Source organism: Callospermophilus lateralis, unplaced genomic scaffold, assembly GCF_048772815.1.
Source record: "Callospermophilus lateralis isolate mCalLat2 unplaced genomic scaffold, mCalLat2.hap1 Scaffold_52, whole genome shotgun sequence".
Lineage (NCBI taxonomy): Eukaryota > Metazoa > Chordata > Mammalia > Rodentia > Sciuridae > Callospermophilus > Callospermophilus lateralis.
The window spans coordinates 1552089-1568240 of record NW_027514454.1 but is presented as its reverse complement, the minus strand read 5'-3'; the positions used below and the strand labels follow the sequence as shown (position 1 = coordinate 1568240).

At 36.0% G+C, this 16152-nt stretch overlaps 1 pseudogene; it reads left to right on the top strand.

Annotated features, from left to right (window-relative positions):
* Window positions 1–14413: 14413 nt before the first annotated feature.
* Window positions 14414–14506, top strand: LOC143390312 (U6 spliceosomal RNA; annotated as a pseudogene).
* Window positions 14507–16152: the final 1646 nt, after the last annotated feature.

Sequence of the window (16152 nt, the reverse complement as noted above, 5' to 3'; positions counted from 1 at the left end):
TTTTCTCTCTCTCTCTCTCCCTCTTTCTTCTTCCTTCAAACCCTCCCTTTCTCCTAGACAGAAGGAGAGCGGTTTTCAAACTAGATTATAGACCTCTTTTCTTTCCATATGAGAGTCAGTATATATATATATATATATATATATATATATATATATATATATATATATATATATTAAACAACCTACATACCTACATTTTTATAGAACAATAAATGTCATGATCTCATCTTTTTACAAGGTAATTATGTTAGAAAAACTCTTAAAAGTTTTACGTAGTTGATTTAAAGTGTCTTTAAAAACATGTAATAAATTATGGAAGATCTGTTCTTACACAGAATAATTGATATCCTGGGGGATTAAATAAAATATTCTAGGAATTCTTGCCTTTAGAGCTGTCATGAAATTCAAAACTGATGTTAAACATCACTCTATGCCAGTGGGCAATCCCACCCCTCCCTGGCCCTCTCATCTCCATCCCTGACCTGGCCAGGGGATATTTGGCCAAATTTGGAGAACTTTTTCTATTATCACAAATAAGGGAGTCGGGAGCCTCTGGCATCTGGAGAGTAGAGGCCAAGGAGACATCTTTTGTCATAAAGGGTCACCCAGCTCAAATGTCAGTAGTTTCAAGGTGAGAAACCCTGGTCTGTACCAAATAAAATGATGATTAAGATATTATTAAGTCACAAAGAAATGGTCATTTATTCCTTCATGTGTGAACAGTTTATGGAAATTCTTTTTTTTTTTTTTTGGTACCAAGGATCAAGGGCATTCAACCACTGAGCCACTTCTCCAGCCCCCTTTAAAAATTATTTTATTTAGAGACAGGGTCTCACTGAGTTGCATAGAGCCTTGAAAAGTTGTTGAGGCTGCCTTTGAACTTGTGATCCTCCCACCTCAGCCTCCCCAATTGCTGGGATAACAGGCATGTGCCCAGCTACAGGAATTATTGAATCATAAAAGAAGACTTCCTGTGTTTACTCAACCTGCATTTCTTTAGTAACTATTTCTTGCCAGGGACTAGGGTATGCAATACAAATACATGGTTCAAAATACACAGTATTTGTCACTTAGGTTCTTAGATTCAGGGAGGAAGACACAAATTAAGCATGCTTTGGGATGCTCAAAGAGCTTGGGACACAGACAAAGAATACTTTGCCTCATCTGGAATTCAAAGAGGCTTTCCAGAAGACATAATGTCTACCTGGACTGCAGGTTAAAGTTAATAAAAGTTAGGCAGCAGAAGAGAGGGCATTCTTGGCAGAGGGACTAATCCAACAGAAGAAGAGACACATGAACTAGTATCTGCAAACAATTTGATATCAGTAGCATAGCGTTAAAGGAAAAGAGAAGCAAGATATCAAATTGAAGGAGTGGATAATACAGATGAAGGATGGTCTTGTGAGCAGGTTGAGGGGCTGGAGGGATGGGGTAGCAAAGCACAAGTTTTAACCAGCAAAGCAACAAGATCCAACTTGCACTTTAAATCACTCCAGTTACCTGGAAGTGATGGACTCAAGGGGTCAAGATTGTATGCAGGGTGACCAATTAATGGTGGCTCAGGTAAGAGATAATGAGCACTTGGATTTAAGCAATGGCAGTAGGATGGAGAATAGGACTTGGATTGAGAGTTATTAATGAGGCAGAATCAGCAGGGTGGTGATTGGATGTGAGGTCTGAGGGAGAAGGACTCCCAGAAATGGGGTGTTCCTGGGCAGAGCAGCCTAAGACAGGATGGGAGTGGAAAAGGAAAAGCTCTTGATATTTTTTTTTTTTTTTTGTGGACATGTTAAATTATCCTTCTGTCTGGTAGCACATTTGAACCCATTGAGAGGTTGGGACTAGAGATGTTAATGTGGGAAACTTTAGCACAGAGGGAGAAACTAAACTCATGAGAATAATAAAACCATGCAAACACAGCAGGGATGCCATAGCAAAATATCATAGCAAAAGTTTTAAACCTAAGGAGTTACTTTCCTTAACAGTTCTGGAGGCTAGAAGACCAAGGTGCCCATAGGATTGGTTTCTCCTGCAACTTTCTTCCTTTGCCTGCAAATGGCTGTCTTCTTGTTATGTCATCAACTGGCCTTTTCTTTGTGTGCAAACAACACTCATGCCCCTCTCTCTCTTCTTAAAAGGACGGCTGCATTAGGGCTCCATTCTTTTGACCTTATTTAAACTGAAATACCTCTTTAAAGGTCCTCTGTTGAATCACTGCAATGGACTAATTTTTTTATGTGCCTCCAAAATTCACATATTGAAATCTTAAACCCCAATGCTATTATGAGGGGGCATTTGGAAGAAAAATGGATCATGAGGGTGGAACTTTTATGAATGGGATTAGTGCCCTTATAAAAGGGACACTGGAGAGCTTTCTTATCTTTCTGAGGCTATATAAGCATTAAGGAGAAATTGGCTCTGTGTCACCTGAAAGAGGACCCTTACCAGAATCTTTCATGCTGGCACTCTGATCTGAGACTTCTGAGCTCTAGAACTGTGAGAAATTGAGAAACATATGTTTGGGATTGAAGCCATTCAGTCCATTTTTTAAAAATATTTGCCCTAACTGACTAAGCCATTCACCTTGCCCCCTGTTCAGTATGTAAATTTGAAGGCACAAATTAGTCCACCACACAGGGTGGGTAGAAAGAGATGGACAGTGACTCAGGAATAGAGATCTCAGTAATTCAGGACAGAAAGTTACAAGGCACTAATTATTATATAACTGTAAATATATGGGGTTCTGTGTGCCATCTGATATCTGTATTTTTTATATTTTTGTATATATATGATGATAGTTAGATTTAGAATAATAAACAAGGCATAAATATGAAAAGAAAATGACCTATTCAGGTGTATTACTCAGATTTCTTTCGTTAACACCTAAAATAGTTTAAAAGTAAAACATAGTGCTGTAGGTTGATTTGTGTTGTTCAAAAAGATATGTTGAAATTCCAAGCTCTGCAACCGGTGGCTGTGAGCTTATTTGAAAGTAGGGGTCTTGGAAGATGTTCTTAAGTTTACCTCATTTTATTCTGACAACTGCCCTCTGAAGTAGGTTTTTAGTACATTCATTTTACATTTTAGGACACTGCTGTTCATGTAAATTACTTTTTGTAATGTCACTCAGAAAGGGGAGGGATCATGGTACAGATACCAGCTCATGTGACTACTGGGAACCAGGAGAGGAGAAGGAGTTGCCCTCTCATTACTGAACAGTATATCGGAGATAACTGGAACACACTTCTAACTTAACGGTGGACCCCAAACTGTTTTCCAATCAAAAGGGAAAATGGCGGAGCAAGAAAATAGCAAAGGAGAAAAATTTTTGTTCAGGTTTGGTCTACTACCTGTAAAACAACAATCAGTAGAGCCACCCTGCATGATGAAAATATTTAAATTTGTATCTTAGTAAGTAATATGGTCTCATATTCTTACTGTCTCAAAATAAAGGTCAGCTGGGACTGGAAGAATTGATTTTTGACTTAAGACTCAGTACAGAGGCCAGATTCTTAGCCTAGATAGCCCAAGGTCTAAACATGGTGAGAGGGACTTTGGGAGTTCAGAATCTTGTGGGACTCCTGATTCTGTGTGTCCACTTCATTTCATAAGCTGAATTGAAACGTTCCCCTGATCAACACGGCCCAGTGTGAACCCTGTACCCCTAGAGGATGCTTCTGCTTTCCATAATTAAAGAGCACACATTGAGATCCAGCTAGTATCTTTATATGCAAATTTATTGACTCTGCTGAGTATACTGCTAGCATTCAATAAATGTTTTTTATTTGTATTACTGATAAGACCTAGAATAAATAACACATGTTTTAGTTTTTGAAAATATCTTTTAATTGCTGTCAATGGACATTTATTTTATTTTTTTATTTATAGGCGGTGCTAAAAATTGAACCCAGTTCCTCACACATGCTAGGCAAGCGCTTTAGCACTGAGTTACAACCCCAGCCGCACATGTATTAGTTTTAAGTTAAATAGAAACACATGCTCTGTCTAAACAGGACAATTTCTCTCCTATCCTTTCCTCTTGACTCTTGATCTTTTGAAGGCCAGGGAGAGGGTTAAATATGAGAATTAATAAGGTGATAAGGAAATTAAAAGTGGTGCTTTTATTTATTTATTTTTTAATATTGTATTATTTTATTAAATTCTACCAGATAGTATTTTGAATAAGGTTAAAAAAATCTATGGAAATCAGAAAAATTCTTACTTCCATGTGGATTATAACTTGAGTGGGTACAGTGGAAGTTTCTTTTTTTTAAATTTGATTTTATTATTCTTTTTTTTAAATAAATGACAAAAGTGGAATGTTGCACATAGTCATTGGGATCGTGTCTTAGAGTTACCGCTTATCCTCGCAAGTCAAAAATGATTTGTGAGAAAATGCCCATTTCAACATAGTAAAACAAATGTATTTATTGCTATTTTTTCTGATTAAATATTTATAAAGAAAATCTTACTGCCAAGGTAAGAAAGAGTGTCTCTGGCTCTTGAATATTGTTAATTCATTTTTTTTTATTCTTGTGAGTCACCAGATATAGCCACCGCACAAATAGTATTTATCTCTGGATCCATGAACCCTATCATAAAATAGTAGTGGAAAGAGTGTTAGATAAATCTTGGAGTAATGAAATCTGACATACAAACCTTGCAGGTTTCTTGAAAGGAGAGCATGAAATAATGGATGTGAGCTTGTTTTTTTAAAAAAAAAGTGTTATAAAATTTGGTATAGTAGTTTTGTATGCCTTGGTTGCAATATTATTTTCCATTGTCTTCTTTATTGACTCTTCTCCACATATATGCATATGAAAAAGAGCATTCATAGTTCTTTTTTTTTTTTTTTAGTCTCCTTGAGAAATTGGAATTTCTTCTCTTTATGAAGGTAGTATCACTTAGATTTTAATAAAAATTTTAATTTCTCATTTGTTGTTTCTACACCTTTCAGGGTGGGCTTAAGATAAGTACATCATGTGCTCTCTGGAGCCTTATAATCTTTGAACACATCTAAATGGCACAAATGAAAGGATTTCTCTGGAAGTGACATCTGCAGTCCACTTCCAACTCCATGTATCAATCTGTGGGTAAATTAATACAGTGATATGACAACATATTTTGTCACCCACATGGATAGTAATGTACCTGCACTTAATTTATAGATGTCGTCTTTTTTTTCTGAGATGGAGGCTGAAATGATTACAGATGCCTCATTCAAATGTATTCCGTTAGTCTTTCTTCTGAGGCATCATTAATTTTTTTTAAAGCCTAGCCAGTAAATTCTTAGATATCAGACAGCCGTCTATTTACAAAAGAAAGATTGAAGAAATAATGCAATAATACATGTTTGAATAGTTTTTATTTTCGAACAATGTATAGTTTTTTGTAAATAAAACCAAAGACATGAAACTAGAAATAAAATGAAAATGTGGGCTGTATATATTTGCCTCTGAATGCTGCTTGAATAAGAAATGAGTCCCAAGATAAAAGCAGTGTGTGTCATTTCAAATCTAACAGCCTCATATTATTATAAAATTGCTTTGATGTAGTTGTAAAAACCCATGAAGAATTATATAAGGAACTTTTGATCTTGGAGGATTCCAGGGGTAGGGATACTGACTGAAGGGGGAATATTTAAGTTTTTTTTTTTTTTAATCCAGTGGATTCTGCAACATAGTCACATCTAATTTACTTAAAAAAGAGCAATCAGATTTTTAGGATAAAGTATTAAAGAGGAGATTTGAAGACAAAACTAATTATATTTCCCTACATGGAATATTAGAACTGCAAGAGCTTTAGCATCTATTCTAGGAAGAGATATTTCCACACCTCACTTATGTTGCTAATTAGTCCCTGCACTCCTTCATGTAAGCCTCTATATGACCTCAGAATGCCCCTTGGCACAGTGCTCCAGGCAGCTTTTTAATTTAATTTAATAATTTAATTTAAGTTTTTATTTGTAGATGGACACAATAACTTTATTTATTTATTTATTTTAATGTGGTGCTGAAGATGGATCCCATTGCCTGACATGGGTGAGGCAAACACTCTTCTGCTGAGCCACAAACCCAGTCCCTCCAGGGCAGCTTTAATAGACCATTAGAGGTGACATAAAATTGAAATTTTTATTTAATCTTCCTACGGAACTTTTCAAATAATCATCTTTCATTTCCTTCAAAACTATGTTACAACTATTTCTCATGAACCATATGTTCCAGATATTGGGCATATACCCAAATACAAGAGATCTGAATTTTGCCTTCAAAGGATTTTCTGTTTGGGAAGAGAAAAATAGAAGTCAATGGGATTTAACACAGTGTACTAAAAGAAATGATGGAGTTTGTTATAGTTTAGATGTGGTGTTCCCAAAAGCTCACGTGTAAGACAAAGCAAGAAGGTTCAGAGGAGAAATGATTGGGTTGTGAGAGCCTTAACCCAACCAGTGAATCAATCCCTGATGGGATTAACTGGCTGGTGGCTGGAGGCAAGTGGGTGTGGCTGGAGGATGTGACATTGGGGGCGTTGCTTTGGGGGTCTCTATTTGTCTCTGGAGAGTGGAGTCTCTCTCTGCTTTCTGATCACCATGTGAGCTGCTTCCCTCCACCACACTCTTTTGCCATGTTGTCCTGTTCCACCTTGAGCCCTGAGGAATGGAGCCTGCTGTTCTTGGACTGAGACCTCTGAAACCATGAGCCCTCAAATAAACATTTCCTCATCTACAATTGTGCTGGTCAGGTCTCCTTTTAGTTGCAACAGCAAAAAAGCTGACTAAAAGAGAAATATAAATATAATATAAATTATATATATATATATATATTTAGGACAGCCTCATAACCTGGAGCTAAATTACATGTTTTTTCTTTATAGAGGATGCCTGTTTTTAACAAACAGAAGTTATCCAGGCAAAGTTTGAATGTTCTAGAATAAGTCATCAACTTTTTAAAAAAAAATCCTTGGAACCCTTTACAATCTTTTTTTTTAGTTCTAATTGGACAAAATACCTTTATTTTTACTTGTTTATTTGTATGTGGTGCTGAGGATTGAGCCCAATGTCTTGCATGTGCAAGGTGAGCGCTCTACCACAGAACCATAACCTCCAGGTGTCCCCCCTTTGCTGAGGATCCCTTAAAAAGTGTAACAAAACTACTAGATGATCCAGTAACTCCACTCTAAGGTAAATACCCCAAAGTATTAAGAGTACACATGTAAATAGATTCTGATATACCAGGATTCACAAACATCATTCACAGAAATAACCATGAGGAAGCTGTCACTGGCTCAGTCCAGCTTGTCCAGAACCTGAGACACAACAGCATCCCTAGGGAGGAGGAAGAACTTGATGAGGGCTATGCAGGGGTTGAGTATTAGGAGAATATCCCACCTTCCCACCTGTTTCCCAACACTTCCCCTCTTCATCTGCTTCATCACCTGTGGAATCTTCAATGGCATCCTCTGTCATCTCCTTCACATCCATCATCTCTGCTTGCCATTCAAACTCCACCAAGATCTTCTGGATTTGGGAAAATTTCAGCTGGAATTAGGGAAAGGTGAGTTTGGTCTCTCAATATCAGTGGGAGTGTAAAGGGGGATTGGGAGAGGTGCACACATTTGTTCATAGTAGCCATGGCCTTGGTAATGCCCTTCATGGCTTGTGCCATTGAGCTGTTGGACTTTAGCTCCTGTGTCTTGAGGGACTCAGCCAGGCCATTGGCCTGCATGATACAAACTTATGCACACAACGCCAGGTATGCACCAGGGCTTTTCCCATGAAGTGCATGGCATCCTGAGGAGTATACAAAAATGAGCCCATGAAATTGTACTCCATTCCTCTTGGGATCTCCAAAGACCTCCATTAATCCAGGGGTCACTGTTCCTTCCTCTTCTTATTACACCTTGTATCTTGAGCCTTCACTCCCTAGACTTCTTCGGATGTCTTCCTGATCCCTAAATGTTGGAAGGCAAGCCCAGGCGAACTCCTACAGGGTCTTTTCCCATTCACAGTTAGAATCACTTCTTGGACTTAGAACACCCTTTCCTCAGGTTTTGTCTCCAGCCTAGACAAATATTTGCCTGTACTCAAAATTCAAATTGAAAAAAATATTATTATTGTCTTTAAAAAGAAATAATAAACTCCTTGCATGTTAACATTTTCTGTGAAAATAACTATATTTTCTAAAACAAATAAATAATGAGAAGAATGGTATTGCTTTATATTTCTTCAAATCTCTGTAAGGTTGAGGCTTAATCCAGTTGTTTTTCTCCAGTTTTTGTTTTCAGTTTATTGAACTATGTTGTTTTTGTTGAAGTACAAGAAGAAACTCTAGCCTTGCCTCGGTGGAAAAGAAGCCTTTCAGAGAGCCGTGAACATTCTTTTTGGATATTATATCAAAACTGAACAAGGGTCAGATTTTTAAAAGTGGTCCTGTAGATTCAAATATTTTTTTATCAATCAACTAAAGTCTATTGATCTACTTTGTACTTTGATAATTTTTATAATATCATGCATGGAGTAGTTGGGGAGGTAGATCATTAGCTTTTGCAGATCTTCCAAATGTTAATATGTCAATAAAAAAATATAACATATAAAAATAGTGACCATCAATCTCATCAGAATAGGTGTTAAATGGTGGAAATTGTTGAGCTCCCCATGGTGGATACAGATTTTCCAAAATTCTGATTGTTCACTTCTATACTTTATTCCATGAGAAGAGCATCTGGATCACCTTACAATTCAAACCATCCATGACACCTCCCCATCCTGGGCATGGCCACTCAACATTGTTATGCCAAGTACTTTGTGCCTATTTCACATTTTGTCATATAGACTATGAAAATGATATCTAGTCCAGGGTCAAGATTTAATAAAACTAATTGCTTATGGTCTTTCATCCGAGATATCAAGTGACACTGGTATTTTTTAATAAAACTACAACTGAATAATAATACAACAACTTGTAGTGTAGATGGTTGCCCCTGCCTTAATTCATGTAGTAGCACCTGTGGCTTTACCCACCACTGTGTTACTCACCATCAGAGCCAATATCATTATGGTTAATAAAAAAAGCAAATGTCCTACTGCTACTATGAAAATTCTTTTTTTAAAAAATACCTTTATTTCAATTATTTTATTTTTATGTGGTGCTGAGAGTTCGATCGAACCCAGGGTCTCGCTGCTTCTAGGCAAGTACTCTACTACCACTGAGCCACAACCCCAACCCTGAAAATTCTTTTGACCTTATAGACTGCCAGGGGTCCACAGACTTTGAGAACCATGAAGCCTCTAGGCAGAGGAAGGAGAGGGGACAAAGTCCAGAAGGAGACAGAAGCATTAACTAAAGTCATACCATTGGCTACAGCTGATCCACTCATTCACTAATTAATAAGTATTTGCAATGTTCCAGGCACCACTGTAATATTGCACACACACTGATGAAGAAAACTGGCCATGTTTTTTTCTCATGGAAATTTAATTTATGCATGGGATTAGGTGGGGGTGACAAGTGAGAAAAGTGAAAAAATATACTCATTATTTCATTGTATGGAGTTACTAAAATCTGTTCATTCACTTAGCTTTTGAGGGAGATTTGGGCTGTTTCCAGCTTTTTTGAGTTATTCAGACTACAATTCAAACTTTTTTCTGGTGTCTCTGTGTGTGTGTGTGTGTGTGTGTGTGTGTGTGTGTGTGTGTTGCTGGGGATTAAACCCAGGGCCTTGTGCTTGCGAGGCAAGCACTGTACCAACTGAGCTAGATCCCTAGCCCCAGACTAGAATTCACAGGAATATTTGTACAAAAATCTCTGTCTTAGTTCAGGTTGCTGTAATAATGTCCCTGAGACTAAGTGACTTAGACAGCATTTCTTTCTCATAGCTCTGGAGAGTGGAAGGCCAAGAACAAGGTGCCAACAGAGCAAGAGCACGGTGAGGTCGTTTTTCTCGGTTGTTGATTGCTAACATTTTCATGTATCCTAACATGCTGGAAAGAGAACGAGAGCTCTCTGGGTTCCCTCTCATAAGAGCACTAATTCCATTCCTGAGGATATACCACCTTAATGACTTAAATGCCTCACCTTCTCACACCATTATATTGGAGGTTAGGATTTCAACATAGAATTTTGCTGGGACACAAATATGTAGTTCAATGCATCTGTTTTCTAAAATTTCAAAGTAACAGGGACATTTAACAATGTTAGAGGATATTCCTCCTAGTCATGACTGTGAGGGTGCTACTGGCATCTAGTAGGTAGAGGCCAAGAATACTGTTGAATATCCTACAGTGCATGGGACACTCCTCACAGCAAAGACTATCAGGCCTAAAGTGTCCATAGCATTGATGTTGTGAAACTTGAGTTAGTTGTATGTTTAACTTTCTTTTTTTCTTTCTTTATTTCTGGGTGGTAGGGATTGGACCCAAGGCTTTATGCATGCTAAGCACATGCTTTACCACTGAGCTACACCACCAGTCTGTGTTTGATTTTTAAAGAAACTCCTCAAATGTTTTCTAAATAGCCAATTTTGCATTCCCATTGGCAGATCATGAGAGGTGTTCCATGATATTGGTATTGTTGGTCTTTTTAATTTTAGCCACTTTACAAGGATAATGCATTATGGTTTTAATGTGTATTTCATCATTGATTATTTTAGTTGAACTTTCTTTTCATTTTTTGTTTTTTTTTTTTTTTTATACCAGGGATAGAACTCAGGGATGCTTAACCACTGAGGCACATTTCCAGCCCATTTTACTTTTTTGGGGGGAGGGGGTGTAGAGATACCAGAGATTGAACTCAGGGGCACTCCATCCAGCGGCCACGTTCCTAGCCCTATTTTGTAATTTTTTATTTAGAGACAGAGGCTCCCAAGGTTGCTTAGGGCCTCACTAGGTTTCTGAGGCTGGCTTTGAACTTGTAATCCTCTTGCCTCAGCCTCCCAAGCTGTTGGAATTATAGGCATGCACCATCACACCTGGCAATTGAACATCTTTTTTTCATGTACTTATTGGCCTTCTGTATATCTTCTTTGTGAGATGTCTGTTCAATTTTTTTTGCCCATTTGTCTTTTTAAATTGATATTTTTAAAGTGCATTATATATATATTTACCTTTCTATTTCGAGAAACATATATAACATAAAGTGTATGATTTAATCATTTTAAGTGTGCATTTCAGTGACATTTTATAAATTTTTGATTCAATATCTTAATCAGATATTTTTATCCAGTCATCTGCCTTTTTAATTCCTCTCCAAGGTCATTTGAAGTGTTGATATTTTAAAATTTAGTTTGTTAATTTTTATAGTGTGAGTCATGATTTTCTGGTCATGTCTAAGGTTTTTTTTTTTTTTTTGTAGTGCTGGGGGTTGAACCCAGGGCCTTGTGCATGCAAGGCAATCACTCTACCAACTGAGATATATCCCCCACCCCAGGGGTTGATTTTTATTTAACTTTTTATACAGTATACATTTAGTCCAGAACAATTTGTTGCAAGAATCCTTCTTTCTCTTGAATTATTTTGCCACTTTTGTCTTAATTACTACAGGTTTATAGTAAATCTTGAAATCAGGTGATATGAATTTTTCAATTTAGTTTTCTTTTTTGTTACTGTTGTTTTGATTATTCTAAGACCATAGAAATTCCATGTAAATTTTAGAACTACTTTCTCAATTTGTATAAAAAATATTGATGAGATTAAATTGAGTTTACATTGGATCTATAGCTCCATTTGAAAAGTTGACATTTTAATATCACTGTTTCTTTCAATCCATGAAGTTCTGTCTCCATTTATTTGTATTTTCTTTAATTTCTTTAGCAGTTTTGTTCTGTTTTCAGTGTAAAGATTTTACTTTTTTTCTAAATTAATTCCTAAATGTTTATATTCTGTTGCTATTATAAATAGCATTTCAAAGTATAATTTTCTGATTGTTGCTAGTATATAGAAATATAATTTTTTCTTGTATATTGACCTGTACGCTATAATCTTACTAACTTCACTTAGTAATTAGTTTTCTAAAAAATTGATTGCTTTTGATTTTCAGTTTAGATGCTGAACTCATCTGTAAATTAAGACTTTTACTTCATCCTTTTCAACTTTTATGTTTATATCTTTTTGTAGGTTAATTGTACCAAGACATTCTGTACTAGCTTTAACAGAATCAGCAAGAGAGCCATTGCCTTCTTCCTGATCTTACAGACAAAGTGTTAATATATTAATACATGCTGCATTTTTCATAGATACCCTTTATTTAAAAAAAAAGAATTTCAATATATTAATACAGCTCTTTGTTTTTCATAGACAGCCTTTACAAAATAAATAAATTTCTATCTATTAATAATTTTCTTGAGTGTTTTTATACCAAATAATTTTTGTATATTTTTTGTGATGATCATTGGATTTATATTTGTGTTAATGTGGTAAACTACATTGATTGAATGGATTAATAATTGAATATTGAATCCCCCTCTCCCTTTTTTGGTACTAGGGATTGAACACAGGGGCACTCAACTGAACTACATCCCTAGTTCTTATTTATTTTTTATTTTGAGACAGGATCTTGTGAAGTTGCTTAGGGCCTCATTAAGTTGTTGAGGCTGGTCTTGAATTTGAGATTCTCCTGTTTCAGCCTTCAGAGTCTCTAGGATTATAGGTGTGAGTCATCATGCCTGGCATAGACTTTTTAAATGTATTTCTAGTTTCAACTTACTAATACAGATGGTGTCATGTCTTGATAAATCAATTGTAAGTTGAAAATGCATCTACTGTTTCTAACCTACTGACCATCCCAGATAAGCAACATGGTACACTGCAGAATGTCCCAAAGCACCCTCACAATCATATGGCCAATTGGGAGCTGAGGTTCCTTACTGCTGCCCAACATTACAGAAGACTATTGCACTATTCTGCATATCGCCAGCCCAGGAAAAGATCAAAATCCAGAATTCTAAGTATGGTTTCTACTGAATGCATAGCCTTTTTTGTACCATCACAAAATAAAAAAAAAAATATTAAGTCAAATTATCCTTAAGTCAGAGACCATCTATATTTTGTTGAAGATTTAGACATTTGTAGGCATGAGGGATATTTGCCTGGATTTTCTTTTTCCAAAATGTCTTTGCTAGGTTTTGGTATCAGAGTAATCCTGGCCTGATAAAAAAGAGTTGTGAAGTGTTCACTCCTCTTCTATTTTGTGAGTTTCAGATTGGTTTCTTTTCCTTAAATGTTTGATAGAATTTGTGTGTGTGTGTGTGTGTGTGTGTGTGTGTGTGTGTGTGTGTGTGTGTAATAATTCGGATCTGGAGTTTTGATTGCAGGAAGATCTTTAAGTTATGGTTAAAATTGACATTCTTAGCTGGGTGTGGAGGCACATACCTGTAATTCCAGTGACTTGGGGGGCTGAGGCAGGAGCATCACAAGTTCAAATTGAGCCTCGGCAACTTAGTGAGGCCCTAAACAACTTAGCGAGTTCCTGTCTCTAAATAAAATTTTTAAAAGGGCTGGGATGTGGCCCAGTGGTTAAGTGTCTCTGGGTTCAATCCCTGACACCAAAAAAAAAAAAAATTCAGTAATGTGATTCACAGTCCAATTAAGTGTCATGAGTTTTCCTGAAGATGACCTGAAGGGCATATGGCATGTGTTGTTATTTTTGCTAAAAGCCAGTGGTGCAACCACTCCACCTCTGATTGGCTACCATATTGTCCTGTTGGAAAAGCATAAGAATATGAAAATAGTGACCAAAATTGAAAGATTATAAATAGGCATAGGTGCAGTAGCTCTGTCTCCAGGATGGGACGATTGTCTTTATGTAAAAAAAATCTGGTAGATTCTGTCAATATATCCATTTGTCTATTAGAAGCTGTCTGAGATAGAAGGGCATTAGTGGAAAGAAGCAGATAAAAGTCCAGTTAAAATATTTTTGAACATTTAAAACATTTACTAAAATTTGCCATTTAAAAAAAATGTGAAATAGAGTAAAATCTCCCCACCCATCTTACACTTGGATTCAGTTTCATCCACCCTTCCCACCAGAACCACAAATTCTTTGGCTATCTTTTAATTTCTTTATGAATATGGAAGTAATATTAATATATATTTATCTTTCCTCCTATGGAATATTAAGGAAGTATATTATACATCATGTTCTTTGGGCTTTTGTTTTGCTTTTTTTTTTGTTTTTAGTACCAGGGATTTAACCCAGGAGTGTTTTTACCATTGACCACATCGATTTCACTTTTGATATTTTATTTAAAGACAGGGTCTCACTAGTTTCTTAGGGCCTTGCTAAGTTGCTGAGGCTGGCTTTAAACTTGTGATCCTCTTGCCTCAGCCTCCCGAATCACTGGGGTTACTGGCATGTGCTACAATATCTGGCTATAATGTTCTATACTATACTTTTCTCCATTAAAAATATATTCTGCCTGCTTGCTTCAGCAGCACATATACTAAAATTAGAATGACACAGAGAAGATTATTATGGCCCATGTGCAAGGATGACACGAAAATTCATTTATTTATTCTGGGGCTGGGGTTGTGGCTCAATGGTGGAGTGCTTGCCTTGCACATGTGAGAAACTGGGTTAGATCCTCAGCACCACATAAAATAAATAAACATATTGCATTTATCTACAACTGAAGAAAAAGTATATATATATATATATATATATATATTCTGGAATTTTGTCTAATTGTATATTTTCCCTTGTATGGATTTCTGTGCATTATATTTTATATAACCAATCCTCTATTTATGGACATTTAGATTTAAAAAAATTTCTTTCCTTTTGAAATTAATGCTGTGATGAATAGCCTTTTACATATATTATTTATCTGTAGGTTAAATTCCCATAGATAGAACTGCTAGATCAAATAGTATTTGAATTTTTAAGTTGTTAGATGTTGCTAAATTGTTCTCCAATAGCAAACCCAAATATTTCAAAGGTATTCATTTTGAAAGTTTTTTACAGCATTAAACTTGCAATAAAGATTTTTCTTCACTAGATCAGAAGAAGGAGGAAGAGGTAACATTTTTGAGATCATTTTCATAAGCAAATTCAAAATTCTTTACTAAATTAAAGAAGAAAATAAAAGCAAATTGTTTTACTATGTATCATGTGTCATCCTTGATTATTTATGTAGATGAATCCTCCCTACCATTCTGAACTTGGTTTTATTGTTCTTACTCAAAGATGCAATGAAAAGTCTCAGAAAGTTTAAATTAAATATTCTATCTAAGGGTTTGCTAAAGTTTGCTCCACAGAATCCAACAGTTTTTTTTCTTCTTTCTTGAGGGGAGAGACATGTCTCTAGCTGCAGAGATGCTGTATGCTGTCATCATCTTCAGACTCATATGAGCAGTGATAGTCATTAGATCTTGTCCCTGATTCTTGTTTTAGGATGAAGAGCCAGGATGATATATGTTGACCATCAAGTTCTGATTCACCCAAAACTTAGCTAACCTGTGAGACTCATTTTCAGAATACAAAATCAAGTTAAATTCTCTGGAATAGAGATTTTTCATAGTTCTGTAGAATATCTTATCTAATAATAGCATTTTCTGTTATACAATATAAGATAAGGCAATCAGATCATTTGCTTGAGGTAATAAATTAATTGCTGGCAGAAGTCAGTCAAAAGAAAGAATATATGTTTTTACTGGACTCCAGTGATCAGAAAGACTTAATTCATGCAAGCTACTGCTTTTTAGATAACCCAAGGCAAGGAATAAACAGCCCTATTTCAGCCCTCCATCTACATAATGAAGAGGTTCTATTAGAGACAACATTGATCACTAACAGTATACTTGGCATAAAATTAGTTATGATTTCTGATGCTGTATGAATTATGTATTTGGTTAAAAAATACCAACTTTGTAGCCAAATAGACCTGACTCGGAACCCATTTCTTTGTATTGAGTATGTGACCTCAGGAACTTCAATTTTTTTTTTAGTCTTGCTTTTACCTGAAACAGTGAGGACTTCTGTGATAACCACCTAATAGGTTTATAGTGAAAATTAAATGAATTCACATGAATAAAATGCTTAGCATTGAGCCTGGGAATATAGTATGTACTCATTAAATAGTAGTTGCTAGTCATGGTAGGACTCTATTCCTATCTAAAGATCTCTTTAGTAGTGGCTAATGGGGCTGATTTCTGTACTGTGA